Source organism: Oncorhynchus mykiss, chromosome 18 (assembly GCF_057628025.1).
Source record: "Oncorhynchus mykiss isolate SJ-2025 chromosome 18, ASM5762802v1, whole genome shotgun sequence".
NCBI classification, from domain to species: Eukaryota; Metazoa; Chordata; class Actinopteri; order Salmoniformes; family Salmonidae; genus Oncorhynchus; species Oncorhynchus mykiss.
Window position 1 is genome coordinate 81,176,256 of NC_143039.1, and position 22,467 is coordinate 81,198,722.

Consider the following 22,467-nt stretch of genomic DNA (forward strand, 5'->3'; position numbering starts at 1 on the left):
GTCCTTTGGGTCTCGGGTCATTTGAAAATGGATGCCATTTATTTTAGGACTTATGGATGTTAAATGACCAATTTGCAGTGAAGCTCCGCCTAATACCAAGGTGACATTTACTACAATTGAGTCCCAAATGGCAACCTATTCCCTATATAGTGCACTACTTTTGACAAGTACCCAATGCGCCCTGGTCAATTGTAGTGCACAATATCGAGAAAAGAAGATAAAGAGATAAAATAATGCCATTTGGGACTCTGCCGAGATAAAATAATGCCATTTGGGACTCTGCCGAGATAAAATAATGCCATTTGGGACTCTGCCGAGATAACCGTGTAGATTTCTTCTCCCTATCACTTTGACATTAACCCCAACCTCTCATACTTGCTGTCATGACTTTGACCTGTTGGGTTAAAAACAACTTTCCCTCTCTTCCCCCCACTAGTTTATTGACCCTCCCATAAATATCTTTCCCCACTCTACAAAAAATTGACTTCTGAAATTCCTTTGTTACCACAGAGAGAGAGACTTTGCAATACGGTAACATCAACAGGTTGGGAATTGAATAATATTTCTGTAATCCAACCAATTGAAAGTATCCGTTGGTACTTAAAGAATATGATGTCAGATCAGTTGTCGTCTGAGACGTTATATCTGATGATAGGACGACAAACTGTATCTTGGAAAGTCTACACATTCTCATTATGAGATTCACAAGGAATTGTTGTGCAATTTAAAATGTTTAAACATGAAACTATTTGTGAAAAGATTAAATGTAATTTTAGCCTTCTAAATGAGAGAATTGCTTTCATAATAAGTAAACTATGTTCACTCAGTGGCCACACCCAAGTGAACAGACATTGGTTGGATGAAACATGCCCTTCTCTTCTTCAGTATAGAAGCCCCCCATGACCCAATTCACGTCAGACAAAGCAAACCCCAGTGTGAACTGTGGTTGCGAATGGTTGAAAATGTGTTATTTCATAGTGTTGATGTCTTCACTATAATTCTACAAAGTAGATAATAGTAAAAAATAAAGACAAATCCTTGAATGAGTAGGTGTTCTAAAACTAAACTTTGTGGTGTTCTAAAACTTGACCAGTAGTGTGTGGTGGGGTCTACTAAGATATACGGGAATTGTTTTAAATAGGACATATATTTTGATTTTGAATTTTAAGACCCCTTGAAGTATCAAAAAAATATATATTTCAAAAATATTTCATGATCTTATTGCTATTAGCCAAATGAATTACAGATTCACTACATGGAACAACAGATAAAATATGTCTTATATATCTGAGAAAGATCAGGAAAGGTTACTTTGTTTAACACGTATTTAACCCCTTATTATAGGCAGTAAACTATCTCCATATCTGCTATTCTTCTATAAAAATGGACCTTCAGACTAGTCTTGTGAGTCTTGAGGTTATCCTAGAATCAAACAACTGACATATACGTGTTCGTGAGATTATGACCTTTCCACAGAGGGGTCATATTAGTGTGTTGCCCAAGCTATTTACAGCCAGAAGTTGGCAGATCGTCTGTACCGACTACAGACGTAGAAAAAAAAAATGGAGAACACCATAGCTTTCTTGAGAGCAGTTTGTAGGCCAAGCCGTTCGGATGCTACAGACGATTTTGTGAAAATACTTATTTTCGGGATGTCTCATGGTCTGACAACCACCAGTCTGACACCTTTCGGAAGTTTGACATCAATGGATGCAGGGAATCGAGACGCTTCCAAGGCAAAAATACAGATCTCTAGTTTAAACTGATTGTTTATTATACTAATTTGATTTCCACGGGGGTGCAGACATGAACTCACATTAGCAGGGCGGTAGCCATTCTTGGGAACACAAATGGTGGTAGTCATCTTGAAAATGACCCGCTTGCCAGCTGATGCAGCAGATGAAGCATGCTCTGAAAAAGCGCACCGGAATACCTTCCTATAAAATAATCTTGGATTCTGGTGAGGGAAGGGAAGAGGGAAGAGGTGGCTGCTTTTCACTTCACCGTAATCTCTCCAGGACTCCCCTTCCTATGCCTCTGAAAATGCCGACATTCCTCTTGGATTTTTAGATGGAGTTCTCTACTGTCCAACACTGGAGGGACAGAGGTACTGACACAGCCTGCAGAATGGGAGTCACTACGTCCTTGTCTGTACCCTCTAATGGCACCCTATTCCCTATATAGTACCCTGTGTGCCCTGGTCAAAAGTAGTGCACTATGTAGGGCATAGGTTGCGATTTGGGATGTAGCCCATTCTCCTTGCCATAGTAAAGGTTTATTTACCGAGACACTGCGCTGCTATTTAGGCACAAGGATACTCATCCTCCAGAATGGTGTTAGTGAGCCACTGTTTTACAGCTTCTACACACTGTCATTACACCTTGGTGCTCTGTGTATCGCTATCCGTAACGGCTTTGGAACAACACATTTCCACAAATGAATTGCAAAACATCTTTGGGGGTATTTGTTTATCACAGGTGGTAATCTGCCTGATGGTGAGTACAGTCACAAGATGTGTTCGTTTAGCAAGGCACTAAGGCTGTTTGTTGGCAAAACAGTGTTTTTTGGTCAGAGTTGAGGGCTGAGAGGGAAGTGGAAATGTCTTGACAATACAATGGTCTCATTACCAAGGCTGTCCTGGTCACATCAATACAATGGTCTCATTACCAAGGCTGTCCTGGTCACATCAATACAATGGTCTCATTCCCAAGGCTGTCCTGGTCACATCAATACAATGGTCTCATTACCAAGGCTGTCCTGGTCACATCAATACAATGGTCTCATTACCAAGGCTGTCCTGGTCACATCAATACAATGGTCTCATTCCCAAGGCTGTCCTGGTCACATCAATCCAATGGTCTCATTCCCAAGGCTGTCCTGGTGACATCAATACAATGGTCTCATTACCAAGGCTGTCCTGGTCACATCAATACAATGGTCCCATTACCAAGGCTGTCCTGGTCACATCAATACAATGGTCTCATTACCAAGGCTGTCCTGGTCACATCAATACAATGGTCTCATTACCAAGGCTGTCCTGGTCACATCAATACAATGGTCTCATTACCAAGGCTGTCCTGGTCACATCAATACAATGGTCTCATTACCAAGGCTGTCCTGGTCACATCAATACAATGGTCTCATTACCAAGGCTGTCCTGGTCACATCAATACAATGGTCTCATTACCAAGGCTGTCCTGGTCACATCAATACAATGGTCTCATTCCCAAGGCTGTCCTGGTCACATCAATACAATGGTCTCATTCCCAAGGCTGTCCTGGTCACATCAATCCAATGGTCTCATTCCCAAGGCTGTCCTGGTGACATCAATACAATGGTCTCATTACCAAGGCTGTCCTGGTCACATCAATACAATGGTCCCATTACCAAGGCTGTCCTGGTCACATCAATACAATGGTCTCATTACCAAGGCTGTCCTGGTCACATCAATACAATGGTCTCATTACCAAGGCTGTCCTGGTCACATCAATGCAATGGTCTCATTACCAAGGCTGTCCTGGTCACATCAATACAATGGTCTCATTACCAAGGCTGTCCTGGTCACATCAATACAATGGTCTCATTACCAAGGCTGTCCTGGTCACATCAATACAATGGTCTCATTACCAAGGCTGTCCTGGTCACATCAATACAATGGTCTCATTACCAAGGCTGTCCTGGTCACATCATTCCAATGGTCTCATTCCCAAGGCTGTCCTGGTGACATCAATACAATGGTCTCATTACCAAGGCTGTCCTGGTCACATCAATACGATGGTCTCATTACCAAGGCTGTCCTGGTCACATCAATAGAATGGTCTCATTACCAAGGCTGTCCTGGTCACATCAATACAATGGTCTCATTACCAAGGCTGTCCTGGCCACATCAATACAATGGTCTCATTACCAAGGCTGTCCTGGTCACATCAATACAATGGTCTCATTACCAAGGCTGTCCTGGTCACATCAATACAATGGTCTCATTACCAAGGCTGTCCTGGTGACATCAATACAATGGTCTCATTACCAAGGCTGTCCTGGTCACATCAATACAATGGTCTCATTCCCAAGGCTGTCCTGGTCACATCATTCCAATGGTCTCATTCCCAAGGCTGTCCTGGTCACATCAATACAATGGTCTCATTACCAAGGCTGTCCTGGTCACATCAATACGATGGTCTCATTACCAAGGCTGTCCTGGTCACATCAATACAATGGTCTCATTACCAAGGCTGTCCTGGTCACATCAATACAATGGTCTCATTCCCAAGGCTGTCCTGGTCACATCATTCCAATGGTCTCATTCCCAAGGCTGTCCTGGTCACATCAATATAATGGTCTCATTACCAAGGCTGTCCTGGTCACATCAATACGATGGTCTCATTACCAAGGCTGTCCTGGTCACATCAATACAATGGTCTCATTACCAAGGCTGTCCTGGTCACATCAATACAATGGTCTCATTACCAAGGCTGTCCTGGTCACATCAATACAATGGTCTCATTACCAAGGCTGTCCTGGTCACATCAATACAATGGTCTCATTACCAAGGCTGTCCTGGTCACATCAATACAATGGTCTCATTACCAAGGCTGTCCTGGTCACATCAATACAATGGTCTCATTACCAAGGCTGTGCTGGTCACATCAATACAATGGTCTCATTACCAAGGCTGTCCTGGTCACATCAATACAATGGTCTCATTACCAAGGCTGTCCTGGTCACATCAATACAATGGTCTCATTACCAAGGCTGTCCTGGTCACATCAATACTATGGCCTCATTACCAAGGCTGTCCTGGCCACATCAATACAATGGTCTCATTACCAAGGCTGTCCTGGTGACATCAATACAATGGTCTCATTACCAAGGCTGTCCTGGTCACATCAATACAATGGTCCCATTACCAAGGCTGTCCTGGTCACATCAATACAATGGTCTCATTACCAAGGCTGTCCTGGTCACATCAATACAATGGTCTCATTACCAAGGCTGTCCTGGTCACATCAATGCAATGGTCTCATTACCAAGGCTGTCCTGGTCACATCAATACAATGGTCTCATTGCCAAGGCTGTCCTGGTCACATCAATACAATGGTCTCATTACCAAGGCTGTCCTGGTCACATCAATACAATGGTCTCATTACCAAGGCTGTCCTGGTCACATCAATACAATGGTCTCATTACCAAGGCTGTCCTGGTCACATCATTCCAATGGTCTCATTCCCAAGGCTGTCCTGGTGACATCAATACAATGGTCTCATTACCAAGGCTGTCCTGGTCACATCAATACAATGGTCTCATTACCAAGGCTGTCCTGATCACATCAATACAATGGTCTCATTCCCAAGGCTGTCCTGGTCACATCAATACAATGGTCTCATTACCAAGGCTGTCCTGGTCACATCAATACAATGGTCTCATTACCAAGGCTGTCCTGGTCACATCAATACAATGGTCTCATTCCCAAGGCTGTCCTGGTCACATCATTCCAATGGTCTCATTCCCAAGGCTGTACTGGTCACATCAATACAATGGTCTCATTACCAAGGCTGTCCTGGTCACATCAATACGATGGTCTCATTACCAAGGCTGTCCTGGTCACATCAATACAATGGTCTCATTACCAAGGCTGTCCTGGTCAAATCAATACAATGGTCTCATTACCAAGGCTGTCCTGGTCACATCAATACAATGGTCTCATTACCAAGGCTGTCCTGGTCACATCAATACAATGGTCTCATTACCAAGGCTGTCCTGGTCACATCAATACAATGGTCTCATTACCAAGGCTGTCCTGGTCACATCAATACAATGGTCTCATTGCCAAGGCTGTGCTGGTCACATCAATACATCAAATAATCCAATGGTCTCATTACCAAGGCTGTCCTGGTCACATCAATACAATGGTCTCATTACCAAGGCTGTCCTGGTCACATCAATACAATGGTCTCATTACCAAGGCTGTCCTGGTCACATCAATACAATGGTCTCATTACCAAGGCTGTCCTGGTCACATCAATACAATGGTCTCATTACCAAGGCTGTCCTGGTCACATCAATACAATGGTCTCATTACCAAGGCTGTGCTGGTCACATCAATACAATGGTCTCATTACCAAGGCTGTCCTGGTCACATCAATACAATGGTCTCATTACCAAGGCTGTCCTGGTCACATCAATACAATGGTCTCATTACCAAGGCTGTCCTGGTCACATCAATACTATGGCCTCATTACCAAGGCTGTCCTGGCCACATCAATACAATGGTCTCATTACCAAGGCTGTCCTGGTGACATCAATACAATGGTCTCATTACCAAGGCTGTCCTGGTCACATCAATACAATGGTCTCATTACCAAGGCTGTCCTGGTCACATCAATACAATGGTCTCATTACCAAGGCTGTCCTGGTCACATCAATACAATGGTCTCATTACCAAGGCTGTCCTGGTCACATCAATGCAATGGTCTCATTACCAAGGCTGTCCTGGTCACATCAATACAATGGTCTCATTACCAAGGCTGTCCTGGTCACATCAATACAATGGTCTCATTACCAAGGCTGTCCTGGTCACATCAATACAATGGTCTCATTACCAAGGCTGTCCTGGTCACATCAATACAATGGTCTCATTACCAAGGCTGTGCTGGTCACATCAATACAATGGTCTCATTCCCAAGGCTGTCCTGGTGACATCAATACAATGGTCTCATTACCAAGGCTGTCCTGGTCACATCAATACAATGGTCTCATTACCAAGGCTGTCCTGATCACATCAATACAATGGTCTCATTACCAAGGCTGTCCTGGTCACATCAATACTATGGCATTACCAAGGCTGTCCTGGCCACATCAATACAATGGTCTCATTACCAAGGCTGTCCTGGTCACATCAATACAATGGTCTCATTACCAAGGCTGTCCTGGTCACATCAATACAATGGTCTCATTACCAAGGCTGTCCTGGTCACATCAATACAATGGTCTCATTACCAAGGCTGTCCTGGTCACATCAATACAATGGTCTCATTGCCAAGGCTGTCCTGGTCACATCAATACATCAAATAATCCAATGGTCTCATTACCAAGGCTGTCCTGGTCACATCAATACAATGGTCTCATTACCAAGGCTGTCCTGGTCACATCAATACTATGGTCTCATTGCCAAGGCTGTCCTGGTCACATCAATACAATGGTCTCATTACCAAGGCTGTCCTGGTCACATCAATACAATGGTCTCATTACCAAGGCTGTCCTGGTCACATCAATACAATGGTCTCATTACCAAGGCTTTCCTGGTCACATCAATACAATGGTCTCATTACCAAGGCTGTCCTGGTCACATCAATACAATGGTCTCATTACCAAGGCTGTCCTGGTCACATCAATTCAATGGTCTCATTCCCAAGGCTGTCCTGGTGACATCAATACAATGGTCTCATTACCAAGGCTGTCCTGGTCACATCAATAGAATGGTCTCATTCCCAAGGCTGTCCTGGTCACATCAATACAATGGTCTCATTACCAAGGCTGTCCTGGCCACATCAATACAATGGTCTCATTACCAAGGCTGTCCTGGTCACATCAATACAATGGTCTCATTACCAAGGCTGTCCTGGTCACATCAATACAATGGTCTCATTCCCAAGGCTGTCCTGGTCACATCAATACATCAACCAATACAATGGTCTCATTACCAAGGCTGTCCTGGTCACATCAATACATCAACCAATACAATGGTCTCATTCCCAAGGCTGTCCTGGTCACATCAATACAATGGTCTCATTACCAAGGCTGTCCTGGTCACATCAATACAATGGTCTCATTACCAAGGCTGTCCTGGTCACATCAATACAATGGTCTCATTACCAAGGCTGTCCTGGTCACATCAATACAATGGTCTCATTACCAAGGCTGTCCTGGTCACATCAATACTATGGCCTCATTACCAATGCTGTCCTGGTCACATCAATACAATGGTCTCATTACCAAGGCTGTCCTGGTCACATCAATACAATGGTCTCATTACCAAGGCTGTCCTGGTCACATCAATACAATGGTCTCATTGCCAAGGCTGTCCTGGTCACATCAATACAATGGTCTCATTACCAAGGCTGTCCTGGTCACATCAATACTATGGTCTCATTGCCAAGGCTGTCCTGGTCACATCAATACAATGGTCTCATTACCAAGGCTGTCCTGGTCACAACAATACAATGGTCTCATTACCAAGGCTGTCCTGGTCACATCAATACAATGGTCTCATTACCAAGGCTGTCCTGGTCACATCAATACAATGGTCTCATTACCAAGGCTGTGCTGGTCACATCAATACAATGGTCTCATTACCAAGGCTGTCCTGGTCACATCAATACAATGGTCTCATTACCAAGGCTGTCCTGGTCACATCAATACTATGGCCTCATTACCAAGCCTGTCCTGGTCACATCAATACAATGGTCTCATTACCAAGGCTGTCCTGGTCACATCAATACAATGGTCTCATTACCAAGGCTGTCCTGGTCACATCAATACAATGGTCTCATTACCAAGGCTGTCCTGGTCACATCAATACAATGGTCCCATTACCAAGGCTGTCCTGGTCACATCAATACAATGGTCTCATTACCAAGGCTGTCCTGGTCACATCAATACAATGGTCTCATTACCAAGGCTGTCCTGGTCACATCAATGCAATGGTCTCATTACCAAGGCTGTCCTGGTCACATCAATACAATGGTCTCATTACCAAGGCTGTCCTGGTCACATCAATACAATGGTCTCATTACCAAGGCTGTCCTGGTCACATCAATACAATGGTCTCATTACCAAGGCTGTCCTGGTCACATCAATACAATGGTCTCATTACCAAGGCTGTCCTGGTCACATCATTCCAATGGTCTCATTCCCAAGGCTGTCCTGGTGACATCAATACAATGGTCTCATTACCAAGGCTGTCCTGGTCACATCAATACAATGGTCTCATTACCAAGGCTGTCCTGATCACATCAATACAATGGTCTCATTACCAAGGCTGTCCTGGTCACATCAATACTATGGCCTCATTACCAAGGCTGTCCTGGCCACATCAATACAATGGTCTCATTACCAAGGCTGTCCTGGTCACATCAATACAATGGTCTCATTACCAAGGCTGTCCTGGTCACATCAATACAATGGTCTCATTACCAAGGCTGTCCTGGTCACATCAATACAATGGTCTCATTACCAAGGCTGTCCTGGTCACATCAATACAATGGTCTCATTGCCAAGGCTGTCCTGGTCACATCAATACATCAAATAATCCAATGGTCTCATTACCAAGGCTGTCCTGGTCACATCAATACAATGGTCTCATTACCAAGGCTGTCCTGGTCACATCAATACTATGGTCTCATTGCCAAGGCTGTCCTGGTCACATCAATACAATGGTCTCATTACCAAGGCTGTCCTGGTCACATCAATACAATGGTCTCATTACCAAGGCTGTCCTGGTCACATCAATACAATGGTCTCATTACCAAGGCTTTCCTGGTCACATCAATACAATGGTCTCATTACCAAGGCTGTCCTGGTCACATCAATACAATGGTCTCATTACCAAGGCTGTCCTGGTCACATCAATTCAATGGTCTCATTCCCAAGGCTGTCCTGGTGACATCAATACAATGGTCTCATTACCAAGGCTGTCCTGGTCACATCAATAGAATGGTCTCATTCCCAAGGCTGTCCTGGTCACATCAATACAATGGTCTCATTACCAAGGCTGTCCTGGCCACATCAATACAATGGTCTCATTACCAAGGCTGTCCTGGTCACATCAATACAATGGTCTCATTACCAAGGCTGTCCTGGTCACATCAATACAATGGTCTCATTCCCAAGGCTGTCCTGGTTACATCAATACATCAACCAATACAATGGTCTCATTACCAAGGCTGTCCTGGTCACATCAATACATCAACCAATACAATGGTCTCATTCCCAAGGCTGTCCTGGTCACATCAATACAATGGTCTCATTACCAAGGCTGTCCTGGTCACATCAATACAATGGTCTCATTACCAAGGCTGTCCTGGTCACATCAATACAATGGTCTCATTACCAAGGCTGTCCTGGTCACATCAATACTATGGCCTCATTACCAATGCTGTCCTGGTCACATCAATACAATGGTCTCATTACCAAGGCTGTCCTGGTCACATCAATACAATGGTCTCATTACCAAGGCTGTCCTGGTCACATCAATACAATGGTCTCATTGCCAAGGCTGTCCTGGTCACATCAATACAATGGTCTCATTACCAAGGCTGTCCTGGTCACATCAATACTATGGTCTCATTGCCAAGGCTGTCCTGGTCACATCAATACAATGGTCTCATTACCAAGGCTGTCCTGGTCACAACAATACAATGGTCTCATTACCAAGGCTGTCCTGGTCACATCAATACAATGGTCTCATTACCAAGGCTGTCCTGGTCACATCAATACAATGGTCTCATTACCAAGGCTGTGCTGGTCACATCAATACAATGGTCTCATTACCAAGGCTGTCCTGGTCACATCAATACAATGGTCTCATTACCAAGGCTGTCCTGGTCACATCAATACTATGGCCTCATTACCAAGCCTGTCCTGGCCACATCAATACAATGGTCTCATTACCAAGGCTGTCCTGGTCACATCAATACAATGGTCTCATTACCAAGGCTGTCCTGGTCACATCAATACAATGGTCTCATTACCAAGGCTGTCCTGGTCACATAAATACAATGGTCTCATTACCAAGGCTGTCCTGGCCACATAAATACAATGGTCTCATTACCAAGGCTGTCCTGGCCACATCAATACAATGGTCTCATTACCAAGGCTGTCCTGGTCACATCAATACATCAACCAATCCAATGGTCTCATTACCAAGGCTGTCCTGGTCACATCAATACAATGGTCTCATTACCAAGGCTGTCCTGGTCACATCAATACTATGGTCTCATTGCCAAGGCTGTCCTGGTCACATCAATACAATGGTCTCATTACCAAGGCTGTCCTGGTCACATCAATACAATGGTCTCATTACCAAGGCTGTCCTGGTCACATCAATACAATGGTCTCATTACCAAGGCTGTCCTGGTCACATCAATACAATGGTCGCATTACCAAGGCTGTGCTGGTCACATAAATACAATGGTCTCATTACCAAGGCTGTCCTGGTCACATCAATACAATGGTCTCATTACCAAGGCTGTCCTGGTCACATCAATACAATGGTCTCATTACCAAGGCTGTCCTGGTCACATCAATACTATGGCCTCATTACCAAGGCTGTCCTGGCCACATCAATACAATGGTCTCATTACCAAGGCTGTCCTGGTCACATCAATACAATGGTCTCATTACCAAGGCTGTCCTGGTCACATCAATACAATGGTCTCATTACCAAGGCTGTCCTGGTCACATCAATACAATGGTCTCATTACCAAGGCTGTCCTGGCCACATCAATACAATTGTCTCATTACCAAGGCTGTCCTGGTCACATCAACACAATGGTCTCATTGCCAAGGCTGTCCTGGTCACATCAATACAATGGTCTCATTGCCAAGGCTGTCCTGGTCACATCAATACAATGGTCTCATTACCAAGGCTGTCCTGGTCACATCAATACAATGGTCTCATTACCAAGGCTGTCCTGGCCACATCAATACAATTGTCTCATTACCAAGGCTGTCCTGGTCACATCAACACAATGGTCTCATTGCCAAGGCTGTCCTGGTCACATCAATGCAATAGTCTCATTGCCAAGGCTGTCCTGGTCACATCAACACAATGGTCTCATTGCCAAGGCTGTCCTGGTCACATCAATACAATGGTCTCATTGCCAAGGCTGTCCTGGTCACATCAATCCAATGGTCTCATTACCAAGGCTGTCCTGGTCACATCAATACAACAACCAATACAATGTAAAAACTAAACAACAATCAATACAAAACACAACAATTATGAAAAAAAAAGAGTTCTAGTCCTCAGCTACTAGGTCCTCAATTAAAACCCAAACTGCCTGAGCGGCACCAGAACATCTAACTGTAATGAGTTCTGCAAATGGTTCCAGCAGTGAAGTGCATTTACATAATTTGGTGAAGCCCCGAGGAACCTCCATCGTTAAACCAACACTGTGAACGTGTTTGGTAACTTGTGTTTTTACACTTCAACAATAAAGTTAGGTAAGTGGGAAACTTGTGTATCAGAGCGTTGTAAACAAAAAGGGAATAGTGAAGTGATCTAGGGGACTTTAATGAGGAACAGCCAACTTGTTGGTTTAGGACGCAGTGATGAGTATTAAAGCTGTCACTTGCGATAAAGTGAAGGGCACTATGGTAAACAGCATCCAAGAGTACCGGCTGCTGTAATCTGGTAAAATGTGTCACCATAGTCAAGAACTGGCAGGAAAGTTGACTGTTCTATCTGCTTCCTGATGTTTAAGGAAAGACAATATGTATTTCTATAAAATAAGGCCACTTTTTAACTAGCTCGTCAGTGTTTTTTTTAAACATTAAATCCACGTCAATCCAAAAGCCCAGATATGTATAAGTGGGAACCTGATCGATGGAAGAACTATTCAATGAATAAATAAAGTATATAGTCCATCTGAAAAATGTTTGCAAAAATTAGAGAAAATACCATATTTAGTCATGTCCAGTACACATTTTCAAGTACACATTTTAAACCAACCAGAGAATTTTGTTAGTGTCCTGTCTGCTCCAGCTCTTCCCCCCTGGCACTTGAGGGTGCCAGGCTGGCCAGCATTACACACTCCTTCCCTCGTCACGCCAGGCTGCCCAGCATTACGCACTCCTTCCCTCATCACGCCAGGCTGCCCAGCATTACACACTCCCTCCCTCGTCACGCCAGGCTGACCAGCATTACACACTCCTGCACCAGCATTACACACTCCTTCCCTCGTCACGCCAAGCTGCCCAGCATTACACACTACTGCCACCAGCATTACACACTCCTTCCCTCATCACGTCAGGCTGCCCAGCATTACACTCTTGCCACCAGCATTACACACTCCTGCCACCAGCATTACACACTCCTTCCCTCATCACGCCAGGCTGCCCAGCATTACACACTCCTTCCCTCGTCACGCCAGGCTGCCCAGCATTACACACTCCTTCCCACATCACGTCAGGCTGCCCAGCATTACACACTCCTTCCCTCATCACGCCAGGCTACCCAGCATTACACATTCCTTAACTCGTCACGCCAGGCTGCCCAGAATTACACACTCTTCCCTCGTCACGCCAGGCTGCCCAGCATTACACACTCCTGCCACCAGCATTACACACTCCTTCCCTCGTCACGCTGCCCAGCATTACACACTCCTTCCCTCATCACGCCAGGCTGCCCAGCATTACACACTCCTTCCCTCGTCACGCTGCCCAGCATTACATACTCCTTCCCTCATCACGCCAGGCTGCCCAGCATTACACACTCCTTCCCTCATCACACCAGGCTGCCCAGCATTACACACTCCTTCCCTCATCATGCCAGGCTGCCCAGCATTACACACTCCTTCCCTCGTCACGCCAGGCTGACCAGCATTACACTCTCCTTCCCTCGTCACGCCAGGCAGCCCAGCATTACACACTCCTTCCCTCGTCACGCCAGGCTGCCCAGCATTACACACTCCTTCCCTCGTCACGCCAGGCTGCCCAGCATTACACACTCCTTCCCTCGTCACGCCAGACTGCCCAGCATTACAAACTCCTTCCCTCGTCACGCCAGGCTGACCAGCATTACACACTCCTGCCACCAGCATTACACACTCCTGCCACCAGCATTACACACTCCTGCCACCAGCATTACACACTCCTGCCACCAGCATTACACTCTCATGCCACCAGCATTACACACTCCTTCCCTCGTCACGCCAGGCTGCCCAGCATTACACACTCCTTCCCTCATCACGCCAGACTGCCAAGTATTACACACTCCTTCCCTCATCACGTCAGGCTGCCCAGCATTACACACTCCTTCCCTCATCACGCCAGGCTGCCCAGAATTACACACTCTTCCCTCGTCACGCCAGACTGCCCAGCATTACACACTCCTGCCACCAGCATTACACACTCCTGCCACCAGCATTACACAGTCCTTCCACCAGCATTACACTCTCCTTCCCTCATCACGCCAGGCTGCCCAGCAATACACACTCTTGCCTCCAGCATTACACACTCCTGCCACCAGCATTACACACTCCTGCCACCAGCATTACACACTCCTGCCACCAGCATTACACACTCCTGCCACCAGCATTACACACTCCTGCCACCAGCATTACACTCTCATGCCACCAGCATTACACTCTCATGCCACCAGCATTACACACTCCTGCCACCAGCATTACACACTCCTTCCCTCATCACTCCTGCCACCAGCATTACACACTCCTTCCCTCGTCACGCCAGACTGCCCAGCATTTCACTCTCCTTCCCTCGTCACGCCAGACTGCCCAGCATTTCACTCTCCTTCCCTCGTCACGACAGACTGCCCAGCATTACACACTCCTGCCCTCGTCACGCCAGGCTGACCAGCATTACAGACTCCTGCCACCAGCATTACACACTCCTGCCACCAGCATTACACACTCCTTCCCTCATCACGCCAGGCTGCCCAGCATTACACACTCCTTCTCTCGTCACGCCAGGCTGACCAGCATTACACACTCCTGCCACCAGCATTACACACTCTTGCCACCAGCATTACAGACTCCTGCCACCAGCATTACACACTCCTGCCACCAGCATTACAGACTCCTGCCACCAGCATTACACACTCCTGCCACCAGCATTACACACTCCTTCCCTCATCACGCCAGGCTGTCCAGCATTACACACTCATTCCCTCATCACGCCAGACTGCCCAGCATTACACACTCCTTCCACCAGCATTACACACTCCTGCCACCAGCATTACACACTCCTTCCCTCATCACGCCAGGCTGCCCAGCATTACACACTCCTGCCACCAGCATTACACACTCCTGCCACCAGCATTACACACTCCTGCCACCAGCATTACACACCCCTGCCACCAGCATTACACACCCCTTCCCACATCACGCCAGGCTGCCCAGCATTACACACTCCTGCCACCAGCATTACACACTCTTGCCACCAGCATTACACACTCCTGCCACCAGCATTACACACTCCTGCCACCAGCATTACACACCCCTTCCCTCATCACGCCAGGCTGACCAGCATTACACAGTCCTTCCCTCGTCACGCCAGGCTGCCCAGCATTACACACTCCTTCTCTCGTCACGCCAGGCTGCCCAGCATTACACACTCCTGCCACCAGCATTACACACTCCTTTCCTCGTCACGCCAGACTGCCCAGCATTTCACTCTCCTTCCCTCGTCACGCCAGACTGCCCAGCATTTCACTCTCCTTCCCTCGTCACCTCAGACTGCCCAGCATTACAGACTCCTGCCACCAGCATTACAGACTCCTGCCACCAGCATTACACACACCTGCCACCAGCATTACACACACCTGCCACCAGCATTACACACACCTGCCACCAGCATTACACACTCCTGCCACCAGCATTACAAACTCCTTCCCTCGTCACGCCAGGCTGACCAGCATTACACACTCCTGCCACCAGCATTACACACTCCTGCCACCAGCATTACACACTCCTGCCACCAGCATTACACACCCCTGCCACCAGCATTACACACCCCTGCCACCAGCATTACACACCCCTTCCCACATCACGCCAGGCTGCCCAGCATTACACACTCCTTCCCTGATCACGCCAGGCTGACCAGCATTACACACTCCTGCCACCAGCATTACACACTCTTGCCACCAGCATTACACACTCCTACCACCAGCATTACACACTCCTGCCACCAGCATCACACACTCCTGCCACCAGCATTACACACCCCTTCCCTCATCACGCCAGGCTGACCAGCATTACACAGTCCTTCCCTCGTCACGCCAGGCTGCCCAGCATTACACACTCCTTCTCTCGTCACGCCAGGCTGCCCAGCATTACACACTCCTGCCACCAGCATTACACACTCCTTTCCTCGTCACGCCAGACTGCCCAGCATTACACTCTCCTTCCCTCATCACGCCAGGCTGCCCAGCAATACACACTCTTGCCTCCAGCATTACACACTCCTGCCACCAGCATTACACACTCCTGCCACCAGCATTACACACTCCTGCCACCAGCATTACACACTCCTGCCACCAGCATTACACACTCCTGCCACCAGCATTACACTCTCATGCCACCAGCATTACACTCTCATGCCACCAGCATTACACACTCCTGCCACCAGCATTACACACTCCTTCCCTCATCACTCCTGCCACCAGCATTACACACTCCTTCCCTCGTCACGCCAGACTGCCCAGCATTTCACTCTCCTTCCCTCGTCACGCCAGACTGCCCAGCATTTCACTCTCCTTCCCTCGTCACGACAGACTGCCCAGCATTACACACTCCTGCCCTCGTCACGCCAGGCTGACCAGCATTACAGACTCCTGCCACCAGCATTACACACTCCTGCCACCAGCATTACACACTCCTTCCCTCATCACGCCAGGCTGCCCAGCATTACACACTCCTTCTCTCGTCACGCCAGGCTGACCAGCATTACACACTCCTGCCACCAGCATTACACACTCTTGCCACCAGCATTACACACTCCTGCCACCAGCATTACAGACTCCTGCCACCAGCATTACACACTCCTGCCACCAGCATTACACACTCCTTCCCTCATCACGCCAGGCTGTCCAGCATTACACACTCATTCCCTCATCACGCCAGACTGCCCAGCATTACACACTCCTTCCACCAGCATTACACACTCCTGCCACCAGCATTACACACTCCTTCCCTCATCACGCCAGGCTGCCCAGCATTACACACTCATTCCACCAGCATTACACACTCCTGCCACCAGCATTACAAACTCCTTCCCTCGTCACGCCAGGCTGACCAGCATTACACACTCCTGCCACCAGCATTACACACTCCTGCCACCAGCATTACACACTCCTGCCACCAGCATTACACACCCCTGCCACCAGCATTACACACCCCTTCCCACATCACGCCAGGCTGCCCAGCATTACACACTCCTGCCACCAGCATTACACACTCTTGCCACCAGCATTACACACTCCTGCCACCAGCATTACACACTCCTGCCACCAGCATTACACACCCCTTCCCTCATCACGCCAGGCTGACCAGCATTACACAGTCCTTCCCTCGTCACGCCAGGCTGCCCAGCATTACACACTCCTTCTCTCGTCACGCCAGGCTGCCCAGCATTACACACTCCTGCCACCAGCATTACACACTCCTTTCCTCGTCACGCCAGACTGCCCAGCATTTCACTCTCCTTCCCTCGTCACGCCAGACTGCCCAGCATTTCACTCTCCTTCCCTCGTCACGACAGACTGCCCAGCATTACACACTCCTGCCCTCGTCACGCCAGGCTGCCCAGCATTACAGACTCCTGCCACCAGCATTACAGACTCCTGCCACCAGCATTACACACACCTGCCACCAGCATTACACACACCTGCCACCAGCATTACACACACCTGCCACCAGCATTACACACTCCTGCCACCAGCATTACAAACTCCTTCCCTCGTCACGCCAGGCTGACCAGCATTACACACTCCTGCCACCAGCATTACACACTCCTGCCACCAGCATTACACACTCCTGCCACCAGCATTACACACCCCTGCCACCAGCATTACACACCCCTGCCACCAGCATTACACACCCCTTCCCACATCACGCCAGGCTGCCCAGCATTACACACTCCTTCCCTGATCACGCCAGGCTGACCAGCATTACACACTCCTGCCACCAGCATTACACACTCTTGCCACCAGCATTACACACTCCTACCACCAGCATTACACACTCCTGCCACCAGCATCACACACTCCTGCCACCAGCATTACACACCCCTTCCCTCATCACGCCAGGCTGACCAGCATTACACAGTCCTTCCCTCGTCACGCCAGGCTGCCCAGCATTACACACTCCTTCTCTCGTCACGCCAGGCTGCCCAGCATTACACACTCCTGCCACCAGCATTACACACTCCTTTCCTCGTCACGCCAGACTGCCCAGCATTTCACTCTCCTTCCCTCGTCACGCCAGACTGCCCAGCATTTCACTCTCCTTCCCTCGTCACGCCAGACTGCCCAGCATTACACACTCCTTCCCTCGTCACGCCAGGCTGACCAGCATTACAGACTCCTGCCACCAGCATTACAGACTCCTGCCACCAGCATTACACACACCTGCCACCAGCATTACACACACCTGCCACCAGCATTACACACTCCTGCCACCAGCATTACAAACTCCTTCCCTCGTCACGCCAGGCTGACCAGCATTACACACTCCTGCCACCAGCATTACACACTCCTGCCACCAGCATTACACACTCCTGCCACCAGCATTACACACCCCTGCCACCAGCATTACACAACCCTGCCACCAGCATTACACACCCCTTCCCACATCACGCCAGGCTGCCCAGCATTACACACTCCTTCCCTCATCACGCCAGGCTGACCAGCATTACACACTCCTGCCACCAGCATTACACACTCTTGCCACCAGCATTACACACTCCTGCCACCAGCATTACACACTCCTGCCAACCGGCATTACACACCCCTTCCCTCATCACGCCAGGCTGACCAGTATTACACAGTCCTTCCCTCGTCACGCCAGGCTGCCCAGCATTACACACTCCTTCTCTCGTCACGCCAGGCTGCCCAGCATTACACACTCCTGCCACCAGCATTACACACTCCTTTCCTCGTCACGCCAGACTGCCCAGCATTTCACTCTCCTTCCCTCGTCACGCCAGACTGCCCAGCATTTCACTCTCCTTCCCTCGTCACGCCAGACTGCCCAGCATTACACACTCCTTCCCTCGTCACGCCAGGCTGACCAGCATTACAGACTCCTGCCACCAGCATTACAGACTCCTGCCACCAGCATTACACACACCTGCCACCAGCATTACACACACTTGCCACCAGCATTACACACACCTGCCTTCCCTCATTACGCGCATCAGCATTTCATTGGACTCACCTGGACTAGATCAACTTTTTTATTACCATTAGCCATACCTGTCTGTTCCCCAGCTCCATTCCCCACTTCTGCATTCATTGTTGTCTGTCCTTGTAAACCTGTGTGCTGTTCATGTCTTGTTCCATGTCTATTCCAATTAAATGTTGACTCCACGTACCTGCTTTTCTACTCCAGCATTGGTCCTTACATACCTTAGGCAATAATATCAGACTTCTCGACTCCAGCGTCATTAGGCAACAATGTTATTTAAGTCTTGGTTCCAATAGTTAATGTTTTTCTAAGAGATTTTCAGTTGGATAGGCTCTCTTCAAGGCTTTGTCTAGCTTACCTGTCATATGAATATCTGTAACGGTTTTCTTCCTGGGAAGGAGAGGCGGACCAAAATGCAGCGTGGTTATTCATAAACATCTTTAATGAAAGATGAAACCGTGAACAATATACAAAATAAGAAACCGTGGAAATACCGAAACAGTCCTAACTGGTGCAAAACACAGAGACAGGAACAATCACCCACAAGATACCTAAAGAATATGGCTGCCTAAATATGGTTCCCAATCAGAGACAACGATAAACACCTGCCTCTGATTGAGAACCACTCTAGGCAACCATAGACTTACCTAGACAACTAAACTGAACACAATCTAATAAACCCCTAGACAAGACGAAACACAATAAATCACCCATGTCACACCCTGGCCTAACCAAAATAATAAAGAAAACACAGAATACTAAGGCCAGGGCGTGACAATATCCTTTTCTAACTCAAATAGGATTGCTCTGATGTCCAAAATACTGTATATGTAAGGGTTTTCCTGTGGTGAAGTAGAGGCGGACCAAAACGCAGCGTGCTTATATTGATTCATGTTTAATGAAAAAACGATAAACACGAACACTACAAAACAATAAATGTGGAAAACCAAAAACAGCCCTATCTGGTGCAAAACACAGAGACAGGAACAATCACCCACCAACACAGTGAAACCCAGGCTACCTAAATATGATTCTCAATCAGACAACAACTAATGACACCTGCCTCTGATTGAGAACCATACTAGGCCGAAACATAGAAATACCCAAATCATAGAAAAACAAACATAGACTGCCCACCCAACTCACGCCCTGACCATACAAAATAAATACAAAACAAAGGAAATAAAGGTCAGAACATGCCACCAGCATTACACACTCCTGCCACCAGCATTACACACTCCTGCCACCAGCATTACACTCTCATGCCACCAGCATTACACACTCCTTCCCTCGTCACGCCAGGCTGCCCAGCATTACACACTCCTTCCCTCATCACGCCAGACTGCCAAGTATTACACACTCCTTCCCTCGTCACGCCAGACTGCCCAGCATTACACACTCCTGCCACCAGCATTACACACTCCTGCCACCAGCATTACACAGTCCTTCCACCAGCATTACACTCTCCTTCCCTCATCACGCCAGGCTGCCCAGCAATACACACTCTTGCCTCCAGCATTACACACTCCTGCCACCAGCATTACACACTCCTGCCACCAGCATTACACACTCCTGCCACCAGCATTACACACCCTTCCCTAATCACGCCAGGCTGCCCAGCATTACACACTCCTTCCCTCGTCACGCCAGGCTGACCAGCATTACACACTCCTGCCACCAGCATTACACACTCCTGCCACCAGCATTACACACTCCTGCCACCAGCATTACACACCCCTTCCCTCATCACGCCAGGCTGACCAGCATTACACAGTCCTTCCCTCGTCACGCCAGGCTGCCCAGCATTACACACTCCTTCCCTCGTCACGCCAGGCTGACCAGCATTACACACTCCTGCCACCAGCATTACACACTCCTTCCCTCGTCACGCCAGGCTGCCCAGCATTACACACTCCTTCTCTCGTCACGCCAGGCTGCCCAGCATTACACACTCCTGCCACCAGCATTACACACTCCTTCCCTCGTCACGCCAGACTGCCCAGCATTTCACTCTCCTTCCCTCGTCACGCCAGACTGCCCAGCATTTCACTCTCCTTCCCTCGTCACGACAGACTGCCCAGCATTACACACTCCTGCCCTCGTCACGCCAGGCTGACCAGCATTACAGACTCCTGCCACCAGCATTACACACTCCTGCCACCAGCATTACACACTCCTTCCCTCATCACGCCAGGCTGCCCAGCATTACACACTCCTTCCCTCGTCACGCCAGGCTGCCCAGCATTACACAGTCCTTCCACCAGCATTACACACTCCTGCCACCAGCATTACACACACCTGCCACCAGCATTACACACACCTGCCACCAGCATTACACACACCTGCCACCAGCATTACACACACCTGCCTTCCCTCATTACGCGCATCAGCATTTCATTGGACTCACCTGGACTAGATCAACTTTTTTATTACCATTAGCCATACCTGTCTGTTCCCCAGCTCCATTCCCCACTTCTGCATTCATTGTCGTCTGTCCTTGTAAACCCGTGTGCTGTTCATGTCTTGTTCCATGTCTATTCCAATTAAATGTTGACTCCACGTACCTGCTTCTCTACTCCAGCATTGGTCCTTACAGGTAGGCAATAATATCAGACTTCTCGACTCCAGCGTCATTAGGCAACAATGTTATTTAAGTCTTGGTTCCAATAGTTAATATGTTTTTCTAAGAGATTTTCAGTTGGATAGGCTCTCTTCAAGGCTTTGTCTAGCTTACCTGTCATATGAATATCTGTAACGGTTTTCTTCCTGGGAAGGAGAGGCGGACCAAAATGCAGCGTGGTTATTCATAAACATCTTTAATGAAAGATGAAACCGTGAACAATATACAAAATAAGAAACCGTGGAAATTCCGAAACAGTCCTAACTGGTGCAAAACACAGAGACAGGAACAATCACCCACAAGATACCTAAAGAATATGGCTGCCTAAATATGGTTCCCAATCAGAGACAACGATAAACACCTGCCTCTGATTGAGAACCACTCTAGGCAACCATATACTTACCTAGACAACTAAACTGAACACAATCTAATCTAATAAACCCCTAGACAAGACGAAACACAATAAATCACCCATGTCACACCCTGGCCTAACCAAAATAATAAAGAAAACACAGAATACTAAGGCCAGGGCGTGACAATATCCTTTTCTAACTCAAATAGGATTGCTCTGATGTCCAAAATACTGTATATGTAAGGGTTTTCCTGTGGTGAAGTAGAGGCGGACCAAAACGCAGCGTGCTTATATTGATTCATGTTTAATGAAAAAACGATAAACACGAACACTACAAAACAATAAATGTGGAA